The sequence below is a fragment of the Pteropus medius genome, unplaced genomic scaffold, assembly GCF_902729225.1.
Source record: "Pteropus medius unplaced genomic scaffold, Ma_sr-lr_union100, whole genome shotgun sequence".
Lineage (NCBI taxonomy): Eukaryota > Metazoa > Chordata > Mammalia > Chiroptera > Pteropodidae > Pteropus > Pteropus medius.
The window spans coordinates 5,540,948-5,556,776 of NW_024349796.1; the positions used below are offsets into that span (position 1 = coordinate 5,540,948).

The 15,829-nt window shown below is 52.0% G+C and overlaps 1 protein-coding gene across 2 annotated transcripts in view; it reads right to left on the reverse strand.

Moving 5' to 3' along the window:
- The window catches only part of COQ8A (coenzyme Q8A), a 39,753-nt gene extending 24,869 nt beyond the window's left edge, over positions 1-14,884 (reverse strand). Inside the window, exon 1 of one of the 2 annotated variants that reach the window (XM_039883274.1) lies at positions 14,734-14,884. The gene's annotated coding sequence lies outside the window, so the exon portion shown is untranslated. The remainder of the gene's footprint in view (positions 1-14,733) is intronic. The other variant, XM_039883275.1, reaches the window with a different exon arrangement.
- Positions 14,885-15,829: the final 945 nt, after the last annotated feature.

Consider the following 15,829-nt stretch of genomic DNA (forward strand, 5'->3'; position numbering starts at 1 on the left):
AAGAAAGAATTAGTTCTGCCTTTCTTCCTGCCTAAACGGCTGCATCCTCACACCCAAAAAACTCCCAGTGGGTGCGAGTCTCACCCTATACAGTGCGCACAGTCGGGACTGGGAGGGCCAGACCACCTCCTCTAGAGGGAAGCCCCATCCACCTGGAAATACCCCTCCAGGCTTACTGTGACGCACACCCTGCTTTTCTCAAATTAACAGATGTTGCCAATAAACACAGCCTATATCACTTGTGAGCAGAGTCACACATGGACACCTATTATAAAACCACAGCCCATGCCCACACCCCTTTGACAAATAGTATTTATCTAACGTACCGGGGCCGAATCCAAACCTCCCACACTCTGCTCTGCTCCCTACTAAGTAAACCATTCACACTCCAATCGAACCAGGTACTTTCTTGCAAAGGAGTGTCTACCCTCGAAAAAGCAGGGGGAGGAGGGAAGAGGAACATCCACCAGAAGGAAATCTCTTTCCAGAACTTCTCTCACCTTTTGGTTTTCAAAGATTGGGTCTTACAGACCCTACTTCTCATGCCAGAATCCCAAAGTGACTCAGAATTCAGCTACCCAGAATGTGGGTGCAAACAGCCTCCAGGAAGGCACAAGAACAGGCACCCAGCTGGCCCACAACTTTTCATCATGATCTTGAAGTTGAAAGCTCCCCAAACGCATTTAATGCACAAATTAAAAATCTCATTCTCAACACAATTTCATCTACAACTTTTACAGCTCTCACTCCACTCCGCTTCATCCTGCTGGTCTTCGATGGGTTTTGGGGACCTCACCTGGGAGTAACACAGGCACGGAGTGTTCAGACCCGGCGCACTTGGCAGCATGTGCCCCCTGCTGTGCCAGGGGAGCACAAGTGAATATAGCAGTGGGGGTGTTGGACAGGTTCGGGAGGGCCCACGAGGTACGAGCACCAAAATGCAGTCATTCAGTCACTCGTTGAACACACGTTCACTAGCGTCTGCTCCCAGTGCTCTGGGCCAGGCTGTGCAGGTTGGGGATGAACCTGCCCTTGGCCCCAGGGCACTCACAGCTGCGGTGGCACGCAGGCACACCTATAATGGGCACAGACACCAGGGAGATGGTCAGAGGCCAACTGAGGCTGACATGCCAGGATCAGGAGGTGGCTGACCAGTGGTAAAGCCTGGTCCCAGCTCTGTCACTGCTGCTGACACTAAGCATGTTACCTCTTCGTCCCTTTCAGTGGGGGAGAGCTCGCCAGGCCGTTTCTGAAGTGCTATGCAGAAGTAAATAAAGATGTTGTATAGGGAGACAGCGAACTGAAATACATGCTGCTCACTACTCCCAGGGACAGAGGCTGAGAAAGAAGCACAGGCAGGGTCCCCTGACGGGGAAGTCCTCAAGCCCCGAGAGGTTTTCCTGTGGAACCTTCGCTCTCTGACCTACCCAAGATGCCACCTCATCGAGGTTGGAGAACAAACTCGCAAAATGCTGCCAACCTGGCCAGATATAATAAGATGCACCAGCGGGAAAATGAGTTGTGTTCTTTTTCAAAAAATAAATATAACAGGCAATCCTGACAGGTCTTGAGTGGAAAAATGCCACTCAAGAGAAACTTATTTTGCGGGGAGCGTTCTCATACACACCCTAAGTCCTCCCTTCACAGCCAGAACTCACCGTCGGTCAGCTGCCTCTCCTCACGAGGCGAAAGCAGGCCGGGGATGGCGTGTGAATTTACTAAGCGTTGTTCGATCCCCGTTGTGACGATAAATCACGGCATGACAGACCAGCTCCTGTCCAAGCGGAGCCATGGTGTTCGTGCCGCTAAAGACAGCATGCTTCCTCTGGTCTCTTCCCACCCCGAGCTGCCCCCGTAGTCTTGGGGTGGCTGGTAGAAGGACCCAAAAGCAAACTGCACAGAAAGCTCTTTGTTTGGGGGAGTGTGTGAGCTTACCAAAAAGCCTTCTCCAGCCATCTGCGTCATGCACATCGCCCCAGTGTCCGATGGGCATCAAGGTCAGCACGTCCAAAACTGACCTCACCATCTACCCCGCCCTCCTTGGTCTCCCAACCCCGAGCAAAGCGACAACCAGCCGCTTCTCTCCAACCCTCCTCGCCTCCTCTAGTCCACCTGAATGCTCTCACCTGGGCAACTGCAACAGCCCCTAACTGCCTCTCTGCCCCTCCTGTCCACTCCCCATGCTACTGCCAGAGCAATCGTTTTAAAGAAACAGCCTACCAAACCATTCCCAAGAGTCCTGACTTCTCCGAGATTCCTAAGGGGCCGAAGGAACATTCACGGCCCACCCCTGCCTCCCGAGCCTCATCTTGCTCCACTAACTGCTCTAACCAGGCCACCGGACTCTGCTGCAGGCCTGGGCACAGGAACGTGCTTCCTTTCCTCCTCCCCTCCTCCCGAGTTTCAGCTCAAACATCGCCTCTCCTGGGAAGCCCTCCCCAACATGCTCACCCCTAAGGCCCATCCACGTCCCCTGTGGCACCCTGTTCTCCCCCTATCCTAGCAGTGAGCCTGCTCTAAACCTGCTCGTGAAACTCTTTCTCCGCCACTGGGCTGTCGGCCAGAGGGCAAGGACCACCCCAGTCTTCCTCCCTCTCCAGCTCCAGCAACTAGTACCGTGCTCGACACAACGCGGGCAGGTAATAAATTCTTGTTAAATGAAATGCACTCAGCTGGTCTCTCCAAGGTTGAAGAAAGCCTGTCATTTCTGGGACTGGCTCCACCTGCTTGCAGCTTTTAATCTACATACAGAATTGAAGGCCTCTTAGGAGCCTGGTCTGAGGCAAGGTTCTCACGCTTGAGTGTTCCCTAAAGCAGACTGCTGGCTGCCCCTCCCCGCTCTGACTCCGTAGGTCTGGGATGGGGCCTGGACGCCTGCATTGTGAACACATTCCCAGGTGCTGCTGCCACTCCTGGTCCTGAGAACTCACCCTGAGAACCCTGCTCTGGAGGAAGAAGGGGAAAGGGAGCAGAGGCGGCCCGCGTCCCAGGCCAGGCAGGACACCTGAACAGATCCTTTCCCAGAAGCTTCTCCCCGCTGCCCGCTCCCAGAAGTCTGGCTTTGCCTTACACAGAATCTTTCACCTGCCCCTTCCTTTCCTATTTTCCCCTCAAGAAACTGAACACAGACATCAAAACTGAACGAGCTTAAAGACAACGACCCACAGGCCAGCTGCTAAGGGACCCTGAAGAGTGGCCCTTCCAGCACTCTCCGGAAAGGTCTGCTTAAGGACCTTCGAGAGGCCCCAGGGTAGTGGCTCCAAGTGGCCTTCTGCTCCCTCCCGGCCAAGAACAACCTTTTTATTTTGAGCGTGAACATTCTCTATTTCTAGGCTGCGGGGGCAATGAAAGGCTCTTTACAAGTTTGGAATTTTTCTCTTACTTTAAGAAAAAAAGAAAATTGACCAATTGACTTTCTTCCAAGGATTCAGAAGAATGTGCGTGTTGGGGGAAAGTGCAACTTCTGAACCAATCCATGAATTTCTGTAGCTGTGCTCTTCACCTCAGCCCTTACAATCACACACCAGCGGCCATCACCCAAATACCTCGGGCCCCTCCAGGCATCTATCTAATGAGGTCCGGCCGCAGGGTCCCTGTGAGCAGGTTCAGAAATATCCTAATATGCTATCAATTTTCAAAGGCAATTGGGTACATGAAAAACCCAGGGGAAGAGGGAAAAATAACCTCCATACTCGCCCCGTCAGCCAGCCCCAGCCCAGGCCTGGTGAGTCAAGCCCTCACAATGAGAGACGGGCCAGTGGAGTCATTCACTCCCCACAGCTGCAAGTCACCTCCAAAATGCCCCAAACCTGGGGTCTACAGGAAGTCCTCTTTCCCTACTCCTCCCTAGGCCATCCTGCCTTAATAACTATCCAAGAATTCTACCAAAATCTCTCAAATTGCATTTCCCTACAAAACAGACGTATGCGATAATTCAGCTATAAGAATGTAAATCACTACATTGTCTAAGATTGGTTATGTACATAGTGGTATACCCATAGGATGAAATGCTATGCAATCATTTAAGATGATACTGTAAAAGGTATTTACTGACCAAAAAAAAGAAAGTTGGTTATGTCTTCCCATGTGAAAATAAAGCTGGTTACAAAACATTATTATCTTTCTTTTTGAGCGGTGGGGGGAAGGAAGGAGGGAGGGAGGGTGGGAGATTGATGATAGCATACAAAACAGTCACAGTGGTTTTCTCTGAGTAGTCAGATGATAGATTCTCCTTACTTTCTTAATTTTCTTAATATTTTCTAAAACTTTCTACAAAGAACATATATCACTTTTATAATAGAAAATAAATTATATAAAAATAATCTTACATATCTGTTGTTAAAATAAAAAACGTAAGCAAACACACAAATGTGTAAAGAAACTATCCCGTATCCCTAAGTGTCGGTCCCGGGAGGAATGGGCCGAGGGCTAGGCAGCGGATCAGGATGCTATAAATACCCTTGTTTAGCCACTGTCCTTCATCAGAAGACAACTGCCCCTAACAGGCCACCAGGAAGATGGAACACGGCCATCCCACTTTGGGGAAAGAGGCTCAACTGCCCTTCTCAGAAATTGGTGAGAAAATCACTTGGCACAAGTAGGCAGCAGGTCTAACGCTGGCCCCTGTGTTAAAAGACAGAAATAATTACTGGGTACTTTCTCCCCGCCAAAATAAGATCCTAGTTTAGAATAAAGCAGTAAGTGCAGTGACCACATTTTTCTGAACCAAAAGTTAAAACATGTAACATAGACTTAGTGCCCTTCCAGGTCAGGGGCCAGCAAACCACCACCCTCACCCAAGACCACCTCTGCTTTTGTAAATCAATATTTACTACAACACAGGCCGGCTCATTCATTTATGTACTGTCTATGGCTCATTCATTTACATCTGTGTTATCTATGGCTGTTTGATTTTGTTTGTTTTTAGCTGGAACAGCAGAGTTGAGTAGTTGTAAAAGAGGCCTATGATCCACAGAGCCTAAAATAATTACTATCTGGCCCTTAACAGAAAGTTTGTTGACCCAGGGCAGGGCAGCCCCTAAGTGCTACTACTCATGAAGGGGTCAGGTCTGGGGGCTCTACCAGCTATCAGATGCCAACTTCTTATACATCTCTGCTCCATCCTTCTGCTGTTTCAGGATGCTCACGGCCATACCACCGCCACCTGCATTCCCTTGCCTCACTGCAAACTGACAAAGGCCACTGTCAGTCCATAGCTTGAGTCTGAGCAGACATTAATCCATCCACCATCAAATCAGTCCTTCGCTCCTACACTTTGGCTGCATCCCTAACAAGAGCTCCCTGCCAGGCAAGCATGGGGAACTGGGGTCTGAGTCGGAGGGAGAGCTGCAGGCAGACAGGGATTTACACTGCTGCCTCCACTCTAAGCCCCACACAGGGCCCCCCTACTGTGGGGCTTGGAGGCCTCTGACAGGTCACACGGGCGGGTCTGTCTGCCCCAGCCGGCACACAGACCCCGCACCACGGGTCTGAAACTGCAGCCCTTGTGTGGCCCAGCGGAGTGGTGCCATGTAAGGAGTGAGTTTTCAGGGCCCCAGCTGTCTTCTAGGCTAAGAGTTTCATGTTCTGGACTGTTGGAATTTTTCTTAGAACTGTTTAAACTATACCCTCTTGTGCTAACTCATACAAGAGCTTACTGAGCAGCAGGCACTCTCATACTCTCCCCCAGTGAATCTAACCCAAGGGTCCCCAACCCCTGGGCCATGGACAGGTACCGGTCCATGGCCTGTTAGGAACCAGGCCACACAGCAGGAGGTGAACAGCAGGCGAGTGAGCGAAGCTTCATCTGTATTTGCAGCTGCTCCCCAGCGCTAGCATCACCGCCTCAGCTCCACCTCAGATCCTCAGGTGTTAGATTCTCATGGGAGCACCAGTCCCTGGGGCCAAAAAGGTTGGGGACTGCCGATTTAACCAGTTCCCCAAATGTTTTTATTTAGTGCGAAGCAGACCAGCACAGCGTGATTTATAACTATACTTGCTATTATTTATTGAGAGTTTATTATATGCCAGGCTCTGTGCTAAGTGTTCTTTATGTATTATCTCAATTATTTGTGTCAGGCAGGTACTATCATTATTCCCATTTTACAGATGAGGGAATTAAGGGACAGAGAAGTTGAGTGACTTGCCCAAAGTTCATAAGAAGGACTTGGATCTATCAGGGCTCAGGAGCCAGGCAACTATTAAACAGATAAGAGGAGAAAACAAGCAAGAGAGTGGGTTTTGATGTCCTAGACTGCAAGCCTCGTCTTGCCCTGAGATGGGCAATGGGCTGGGGGGTGTGGGTGTGGAATATAAAGTCAGCAGAAGGAGAAATTCCAGAGAGGTCTAACGAAGGTCCAGAGAGGACTCTGATGCCATGAATGAACCCGCTCGGGCCCAGAGCTCCAAAGCAGAGGCAGGAGGCACGGAGGGGCCCGAGGGGCTTTTCCTCCCTCCGGTGTGCAAATGTGTGCAAATGTAACTGATTACAAACAGGGCTTTTAAAGCCAACCCGCCAAGCATGGTTCCATTTTCTGACTAAAAATCCACCAAGGATTTCTGCTTAAAACGTGAAAAATATTTGGTTCAGGAAGTGATAGTGATGAAGCAGTCAAGATGCTCTGGAGTTAGGGCCCTGGGTTCAAATCCTAACTCTGCTGCTATCCTAAATCAGTCATTTAAGCTTATCTTTGCGCCTCAGTTTCCTCATCTGTTCTCCAGATGACTGGATTAGATAATCCATGTAAAAGCATTTAGGACACCAAGCACCTGGCACACAGTAGGTGCTCAAAACCGCTAGCTGACGTGATTGTTTTTACTGCAACCATACAGACTCTCTGGCATGAGGTTCAGACTTGGTGAGACAGAGGGAGCATGAATGAGATCGGGGTGGACGATCCTTTTATTTATTGAAATCCCAGCAACCCGGCCAGGGACAGCGCCACGTCTGACGCAGGGAGGGCAGACTTGCCCTCTCTTGGAGATCAGAGTGGCTTATGTGCGCTGCAGAGTGAACGTCATTCGGGAGAGGTGGCCCAGCATGCCGAGCAGGACATAAATACCCGCTGGTATTCCTTCCCATGGTCACTGCCACTGAGAGGACAGAACAGCACGGGAAGCTTTTGACAGGCATTTTCAGGGAGGGACAGTGGTAGGGGACCCCCTTTGACGCACACAAGCTCCCAACCTACAAGCCACGGCACCCTCCATTTCCATCGGGCTATCCGCTCACTCAAATGGCTCCTAGCTGTCTACAGAATAACGTCCAAACTCCTGGGCCTAAGGTTAGAGGTGTCACAGTTGGGACCTGGGCTTCCCGTCCAGCCTCCACTTACAGCTGTGCGTGAGTGCAGGCCAAGCAGGCCGACCCCTTCACCTCCGCACATCTAAAATCTGCCCACCAGCCGTGCACATGGGAGAAACTGTCTAAATGAGGCCAGCCTCGAGGCCTGGGAATCCGCTCTGCCCCGACTCGTGGCCAGCGGCTCCAGGCCTGTTCCTGAACTGTCCTATAACCTGTTTCCTCGCCTGGAACTTACGGCGTAAATTCTTATCATGTCCAATCTAAATAAGAGAGATGGAAGTCCTTTGAAATGTATGAACATATCATGTACATTCAAGGATGTCATTTCTAATCAGACCATAACTTGACTCTCTCAGTTCCTATGAATATAAGTCTTCCCATCAGTTGATCTAAATCTTCCATGGCTGGTCAGATCCCGCCCTGTTTTGTAAGTTATCTTTGGCACGTGTACATCATTTCTCCTCAACCAAACTATAAGCCCCTCATGGGGAGGCTCACGTCTCAGACATCTCTGGCTCTTTCCCCACCTACCCCCTCACACAGATTGCTCCTAACCACACAAATGACAAGTGTGATCTGCACTGTCACACAGGAAGGTGAATAAGGGCCCTGGGTGGGGAACCCTGGAGCTCTGGTTGAGGAGTTTCTTTTAAAGTGAAATCAGAAATGTAAAAGGTTGTATTTAAATGTGGCCAAAATACTGCAGCTGGCTGAATAATGGCCACCCAGAGATGTTCAGAACCTGTGACTGTGTTAACGGGATTAAGCAAAGATCCTGAGACAGGAGATCACCCATGTGGGCCCAATGACATCATGGGGTCCTTCTGAGAGAGACGCAGGGGGATCAGAGTCAGAAGGAAAAGTGAGAGAAGCAGCGGTTGGAGGGATGCAACTGAGAATGAGCCACGGCCAAGGGTGCAGCCACCTCCAGAGGCTGCTGCCCTGGAGCCTCCAGAAAGTCAGCCCTGCTGACACCTTGATCTTGGCCCAGAAAGACTCATTCCAGACTTCTGACCTACAGAACTGTAAAATAATAAACTTGTAGTGTTTTAAGCCAGTAGGCTTGTGGTAATTTGTTATAGCAACAATAAGAAATTAATACAGTGGCTTTTTTAAAAAAGGCAAACGATTGGGTTGGGGCTGTATTCTAGAATAATTTCCAGATCATTTCTCTAAAATAACTTGGTTTGGTCATGCCTCAAACAGCGCCAACTGTATGCCGGGTGCTGGACTATCCATGGGCAGCTCAAAACACATTCTTGTTCTTGATGACAGAGTCCTGCTGGCTTTCGGGATACACGCGCCCCATCCTTCTGCAAGCCTCCCTCCCATGCGGTTCAACTTCCGGACCGTTACTGAGCGTTTATTACGTGCCAGGCACCGGACACAGGCTGCACTGCAATGTCCACGTAAGAGCCTTGACCCTCCAAATACATCTCCTCAGGTTTTATATTCTTAATCTTTCAAAACACGCTCACTTCAGATTTAATAGTTCAATGAAATAGTATCAATAACAAGAACAGCTACGATAGATTATTACCCTCTGTGTGCCTGTCACTTTATATTACTCCTAATCCTCCAACAACCCAGTGAGGTACTGTTGTCTGCATTTGCTGATGAAATAAAGCTCAGCCAGGTGAAAAAATCTCCTCTAAGTCACCAAGCTGTCGGGTGCCAGCCTATCCATGCTTGTCTGACACCAAGCTCTAGTCTTTTCCTCTTATTGCCTAGGAAGCTGAGAGATAGGAAACCTACCTCCAGATCAATAACATTTTTAAAAAATCAAGTCAGTCTCCCAGAGACACACCGAGGTCCATGCCCTGAAAAGTATGTCCACCTGGTTGCAGAAAATTACAAGTCATAAAAATCCCGGAGCTGCCTAGGCTCTCAAAGGCCACATGGCCTAACGCCTCCTTCTGCAAAGCTGCTCAGCTACCAGGGTTTCTGGAGAGAGGGAACCTCCCTTACCTAGTTTATATTCCCCACGGGGTCTGGCACTGCGCCTCATCCACACTAGGAGTTTAATACCCGTATGCATTCGGGGTGCTCCCTCATCTAGAAACCAGAACCAAAGCGACAACCAGGGTGCCAAGCATCAGGGAAAATTCTTTCTGTCGACAACCACCCTGAGACCCCCAACCAGGCACAGCCATAGAGAAGGCGGCGGCGGCAGCAGGACCCCTGTTTTAATGAGGTGGGGGCAGAAGAGGGAGAAACGGAAGAAGAGCAGCTTTCATAGGAGCAGGGCCAGGTTGGTCATGTGCCTGGTCACGGTGGACGCTCGGGCCGGAGTGGGGGCGCCCACACAGGACGCGGCGACTCTGCTGCTTCCTCTGCTGCACCTCACTCCTTGCTTGCAAGAGGAGGGAAGAGGGAAAAAAGACAGCAGGCCCGGCCCACTGACAGTGAGCTCCACACCGGCCTGAACAGGAAACACGGCGGATCTGACCCGTCCAGCCCTCTGGTTTACCAAATATCGGCTAGAAAGACATTAGGGAGCGAAAGCCACACACTTTTTTTTTTCCTACCTCAGAAGGGAGATGTTTGCTCCAGCACCTGTCAAACAGTAACCACCTGCGGGTCACAGGACAATCTATTCTTACCCTCACCCTCTTCTGAGCCAGGATCAGTGCCAAAGAGAAAATATGCCAGGCAGAGAACAAACATGGGGCTTGACCTCAGGTCCTGGACTTTAACTGAAAAGTTGTACGTATGAACAGTCCCCAGGACCTCCGAGCCAGCCTGGCAGACGGCAAAAGCGTTGCCACCAGGCTCTCTAGTTCCCCAACAACATGAGAAGTGTGACGAGGGCTGATGGAGGAAGGACGGCGAGGCCCCGGTTCCAGGCCCACCCCAGGCACCAGCCACGTGTGACCTCAGCACACCAGTTCTCCTCCTTGGGCTTCCATTTCTGCATTTCCTCATTGCTTCATGTATGAAATAAGGCGACTGACCTGGATGGTCACCGGTTCCCAGAGAAGAGGACACGGCCGTTTATCCCTTGAGAGCAGAAGGTCGACCAAGAGAGCACAGCACAGGGCTGTTCTGAAAAGTGGGATTTGACAGGGTCTAGAAAGAATTCATGCACTGACTCTTCTAGACATTCTATGAAAATAGCAAGTGGGGAGGGGCAGACCCCACTTCTCAGAGGTGAGGAGGTGGGAATCATACAGCCTCCCTCTCAGGAAACACATCTCTGGGAAAATCCAGTGGGATGCCGCGGAGGCAGTGAGCGACGAAGGGGCTGGTCCCTCCTCATACAGCCAGGCAACACCTCCCTGCCTGTCTTCCACACTCACGCTCACACACACTCACCTACAGGAACAACTAGCTCCTCAAAGGCTGGCAGGAGCAGGACCTCGAGGGTCTAAGGCAGGACACTAGCCTGGACTCCTCTCCAAGCACCATCCCCAGCTCACCCTGCCCCTCTCACATGAAGCAGAGGGCCTCGCTCACTCTGTAGCTGGCACCTCTGTTTCCTCCCCAAACAGGCAAGCAGATGTGAGCGCCCTCAAACCCTTGGCCAACATCTCACACCTTCCCCGGCCTCTCCTCCCCTATCCTATCTCCTTCGCACTAACCACCCCCTCCTCAGTCCCCTAGGAATTTGCCCTTGACCTGTTTTTACCTTTTGCTGTCAATCTCTCCTTCCACATATCAGCCCCTCAAGCCCACAAACCCACTCTGTTTTCCCACACCAAAGATAAAAACACGCCCTGTTGACTCTGCTTCTTCCTGAGCCTCCTCTTGGCCAAGGTCTCCCAGGAATAGAGGACATTTCCCATCCTTCCTTCTCCCTCCGCACACACTGTCTGGTCCCACCCCAGCCCTCCCCTCTGTGATACTCACAGCAGCCACCTGATGGCCCGATCCACCTCAGCTCCCCCAACGCCACCCTCCTCAGCATTTCCTGCTGGCCCACCTACTCCCCCAAAGCCCTCCCCTTGCTTCCCATGATTCACGGTTGCCCCCTCATCTCAGCTTCCTTCACGAGCTGCTCTCCCTCCACCTACTGCACAGCAGAGTCCCCAGGCCTGGGCCTGACCCCCATCCTCCCTGCTTATCTACACCGTCCCCTGGGCGGCTTCAGCCTCTCTGTAGGTGGACAGCTCCAAGTCTGTGCATCCCTATTCTCAGGCCAGGCAGGTTCAACTACTGAACCAATCTGGGAACAAACCCAGTTATACGTGCACACCACTCCACCCCTCAAAGTCCCACTTTTAAATTCCCAATGTCACGTTCAAGGCAGATAATCAATCGATATTTGTTCAATGAGGAGTAAATAACCAGGTCCACCCACAATTCCAGAGAGGGCAGGACGTGGAGGGGCACCAACCCTCAGGGCAAATAGGGGTTCTCTGGGTTTGGAACAGATGCTGCCCCTCTCTCCCGGCCCAGATGGGAATGGGGCAGTATAAAAACAGGCAAATCGAGTGAGGGCTCCCGAGACAAGAACTCAGTCGCTATTCAACCACAACAGTTTCTACAATACCATGAAATGGCAATTTGAGTGAAAACACTCACCTTTTTCATGAATCTTTCTCTACATGCACATACTAAAAACAAATCCAAGTATGAAGAATAAAAAGAGCTTTTCAGGGTCGTTTCCGACTTTCAATATTCTGTGGGCCCCTGACCTCAAAGCTAAGGGTCAAAGGCTCAGGAGCCCGTAACCCCACAAGAAATGACACGCTTGTGGACAGAACAATGGATTCTCACTCAGGTTTGCAAAGTGCAGGAAGGAGCCCCCTCTCGGATCCCACCCATGTGCATCTCACTCGTGGTCCTGGCCCTGCCTCAGGGCCACAGACCCCGCCCCTCCCACAGGTGCACCTCCAGAAGGAGTAGGGCCTCGCACTCCCCCCTCCCACCCGCTCCTTTCCGCTGGCTCCCCGAGTCCCTGGCTGCTGTGTAACAAGAATGCTGGAACTATTTCCAGACGCCACTGTCAGATCAAGACAACTCTCGATCTAAATTTTCCTGTCTAATTTTGCACACAGCTCTTGTTTCAACCGACAAAGATAATGACTCAGTGTCCACAGCCCTTGACGGAAAGTTATCCTGCCGAGTTTGGAGCTTCCCAATAATAGACTTCTCAAAACTTCTTTTTGAGACAGGAGAAGTGGCTTCCCTGTCCAGATTCTTTTCTATAGGCAACAAAGAGCACCCAAACGACCCCCTAACTGACCAAGGAACGTTATGGGGAAATCCTGACACATCCCCACAGGACTAATTAACAACTAGAAAGGGAAATTCATAGTAGGCACTTGGAATGTTTTTCCCTGCCCGATAATAATAACCACTGTTTTGCAGCTTTTCTGTACCCTCATCTGTTTGGAACTTAAAAGTTCAAGGCATAAATATTGAAGGCAAAATCTAGACTCAGAAGTAAAGCAACTTTCTCTGTATGAAAAGAAATGGCTGTCTTTTGATACTGATGCTTTGATTAACTATAAAAGAACTCCACAAATTATACGTGTCTACGCTGCACCTCTGCACTCCTCGGCAGCCTGTCCTGCGAAGGAGCACATGGTCCATGTAAACAGACTCACACATATGTCTGACATGCAGCCAGACACTCCCTCCCTGCAGATGCAGGCCTGACCTCCTCCCACATCACAAGACACAAGAGATGTCTCTGCCAAAAGTGAGAATAAGTGAAGCATCACCTTGGAAAAGCCACCTGTAGGTAACTGAGCTGGCATTTCTGCCAGCATTCAGACAACTTAAACTTGTTTGTTCACTATTTAAAAACTCACCCATGCTTATCTCATATTCATATCCTCATCGTCTTGCAAAATCCCCAAAGATAGAAACCACCAGTCTTCTACTTCTTTTGTCCTCTCAACCCGGCCCATCACTGCCTTGCAAGCAGCAGGCATGGTAAATGCCCATGGGTTTCTACCTCCCATCCCTCTCCTACTCCCCCAGGTGAATAGGTGGGGTCTTCTTTACAGCCCAATCTACATGGCTTCTATCCTTGGTTTAGGGTGGGGGACACAACACTACTCTGTTCCTAAACTTCTCAACTATTCATAGGCAGGTCCCAGGAGGCCTCTGGCAGCCTGAGAAGACTCTTTTAGAGTATTACCTCAGTGGTTCTCAACTAAGGGCAATTCTGTCCCCTAGGAGATATTTTTGGTTGTCACAACTAGTGGGGGTGGGGGAGGGGTTATTAGCATCTAATGGACACAGGCCAGGGATGCTGCTACATTCTATAATGCACAGGTCAGCCCCCACACGACAAAGAGTTATCCAGGCCAAAATGTTGATGGTCCGTAAGGTGAGAAACCCTGTCATAGGTGATGTGCAAGGAAGTGCTTATAGCACTTCGTTCACTTTTCCTGAGTTGCCTGAGGTCAGGCCAGAAATTACAACAAGGCTGCATTGTCTGCATTATTTGCAAGGTTGAACAAAAAGCCTAAAGCCATCGCCAGAGTCTTAAAGATGCTGCTCCCCTGAACAAACAGGAACCCCTTCGTCTTTTTGCAGGAGAAGGGCCCTCCCGCCCGGATGACCCAGCCATCCACAGCATGACAACTGGCAGGCTGGCATCAGTGCATACTCAAATCCTTTGGCATCAAGGTAGGCCTGGCATGCCCAGCTCTTCAGTCTTCTGTCACGCACACCCATAGCCCAAGTGAGTGATGAGCATGGACAAGTTTTCCAGTAGGCGCAACCCAGGCTGAGAGGCTGCACATAAGTTGACATCTCACCCAAACAGAAAGTCCCAGCACCCGAACCTGCCCCTGCAATATTCCCCATCCCCCAAGGCACATGGGAGAATTGGCCGGCCTTTGGCAAATGGGGCGGGAGGCTAGGGAAAGGCATGAGTTTAAGCAATTAAGCCCAAACCACTCACAAGACCCTCGATGTTTCGAGAAGCAGGAGGAAGAGATAAAGTGAAGCGAACAGAGGAAAAGGACCGAGAAGGGCCCCTTTTTCCAAGTTCACCCAAACCCCCCACCTGTGAAAGCCAACAGCGGAGCCAAGGAAATCAAAGTTCTGACACAAACCTGCAGCCAGGGGCAGTTAAAGGCCCTGAGAAACAGTGCAAAGGGGTCTGGGAGTGAAGAGAAATATTATCATGGGAAAGCGAGACAGGAAAGCCGTCTTGGCTACCAAGAGACTCGCATCCGGCAGCCGGTCACCGAGGCTGCTCGGCGCACCCCAGGGCTCCAGACGCTGTTCTCGTCCCCTCTCTGAGGCAGGCCCGGCAGGTTAAGGTAGGAGACATCTGCAGGCCCCCCACCCTGCATCCGAAGTCGCGCACACCGCGCCGCGTCTCGAAGCTCTCGGCTACTGAAAGTCTGAAAGGGGAAGACGCGCTGTCACTTGAGGAGGATGCAAGAAAGGCCCCAGCAAGTCAGAGTCCAGCTCTGAGCCGCAGGCAAACGGCGCCCGGGCCATGCGGCGGGCGGCAGCCTTACCCCGGGACAGGAAGTTAGGATCCACGGTCACCTTTGCGCGGCTTCCGAGAACTGGCTGCACCGCTGACGCCAGACACGCGCTCGAGGTCTGTTTACTAACTCGCCCGCGCGCGGAGAACCAGCGCCGGCAGCCCCGCCCCTCCCCGGAGGCCCCGCCCCTACCCCGGCCGCTCTCATTGGCTGCGCGCCGTCGTCGGCCGAACGCTGCTCAGCGAGGGTCAGCGTGCTCAGCCCGTGCGCTCGGCCCATGGCCAATCGGAACCAAGGGCGGAACGGAAGCAACCAATGGGAGGCCGCCTCAGCGCGCAGGGCCCACCCGGTCATTCCTCCCGGCTGCCCTTTCCCCGAGCTGGGAAAGATCGCGGTGAAGGAGCGACTCTAGGGTAGGTGTCCTGGCGCGCGTGCGAGCCGAAGACCGGCCCTTCCTCGCGGTGAGGTGACGGCCGTGGCCGCGGTGGCCGGCCTTTGCCGTCACCTCCGGGCCTCTGAGCGGGCCTGGAGGGCAGGCGGCGGAAGGAGCGGACGAGACTGCAGCTGGCGCGGCTCGAGCACCGGACATGGCCTGCCCTGTGCCCGCCTAGATGTCACCAACGCCCCTCCCAGTTTCCCCACCGAGTGCTCGCAGAAGGGAAATAGCTGCGGGCCAGGACGATGGCCTTTCCACCTCCGGCGTCCAGGCTAACCGTGTTGGGTTTGGGCTGGGCGCCATCCCCCAGACAAGAAGCCCACGGGGCTGGGGGCGTGCTGTCTGTACCCTCAGGTAGGGGCACCTAGGAGGTGACCCATGGAGCGTGCAGCTCCCCGCTGGGCTCGGAGAACCCAGTCGTGTGTCCTTGCCCGTTAGTCTCCACGCAGAGGCTCCGGCCGGGAGGCAGGCCAGCACGTGGGAGGAGCGGAACGGCGGGCATTCGGTCTCTGGTGGCTCCCTCCGTGAGGGCGACCTCCCAAGTGAATCCCGCTAACACGCAAAACTACCCTGGGAGAACTGCCTCCCTCCGCCGACAGATTTGCCCCAAATCATTCCTTTGTTTAACCAGAGAATTCAGATCTGAGCCAGAGTCTGACAGCCCACCAGCCCACCGCATGATTCCCAAAG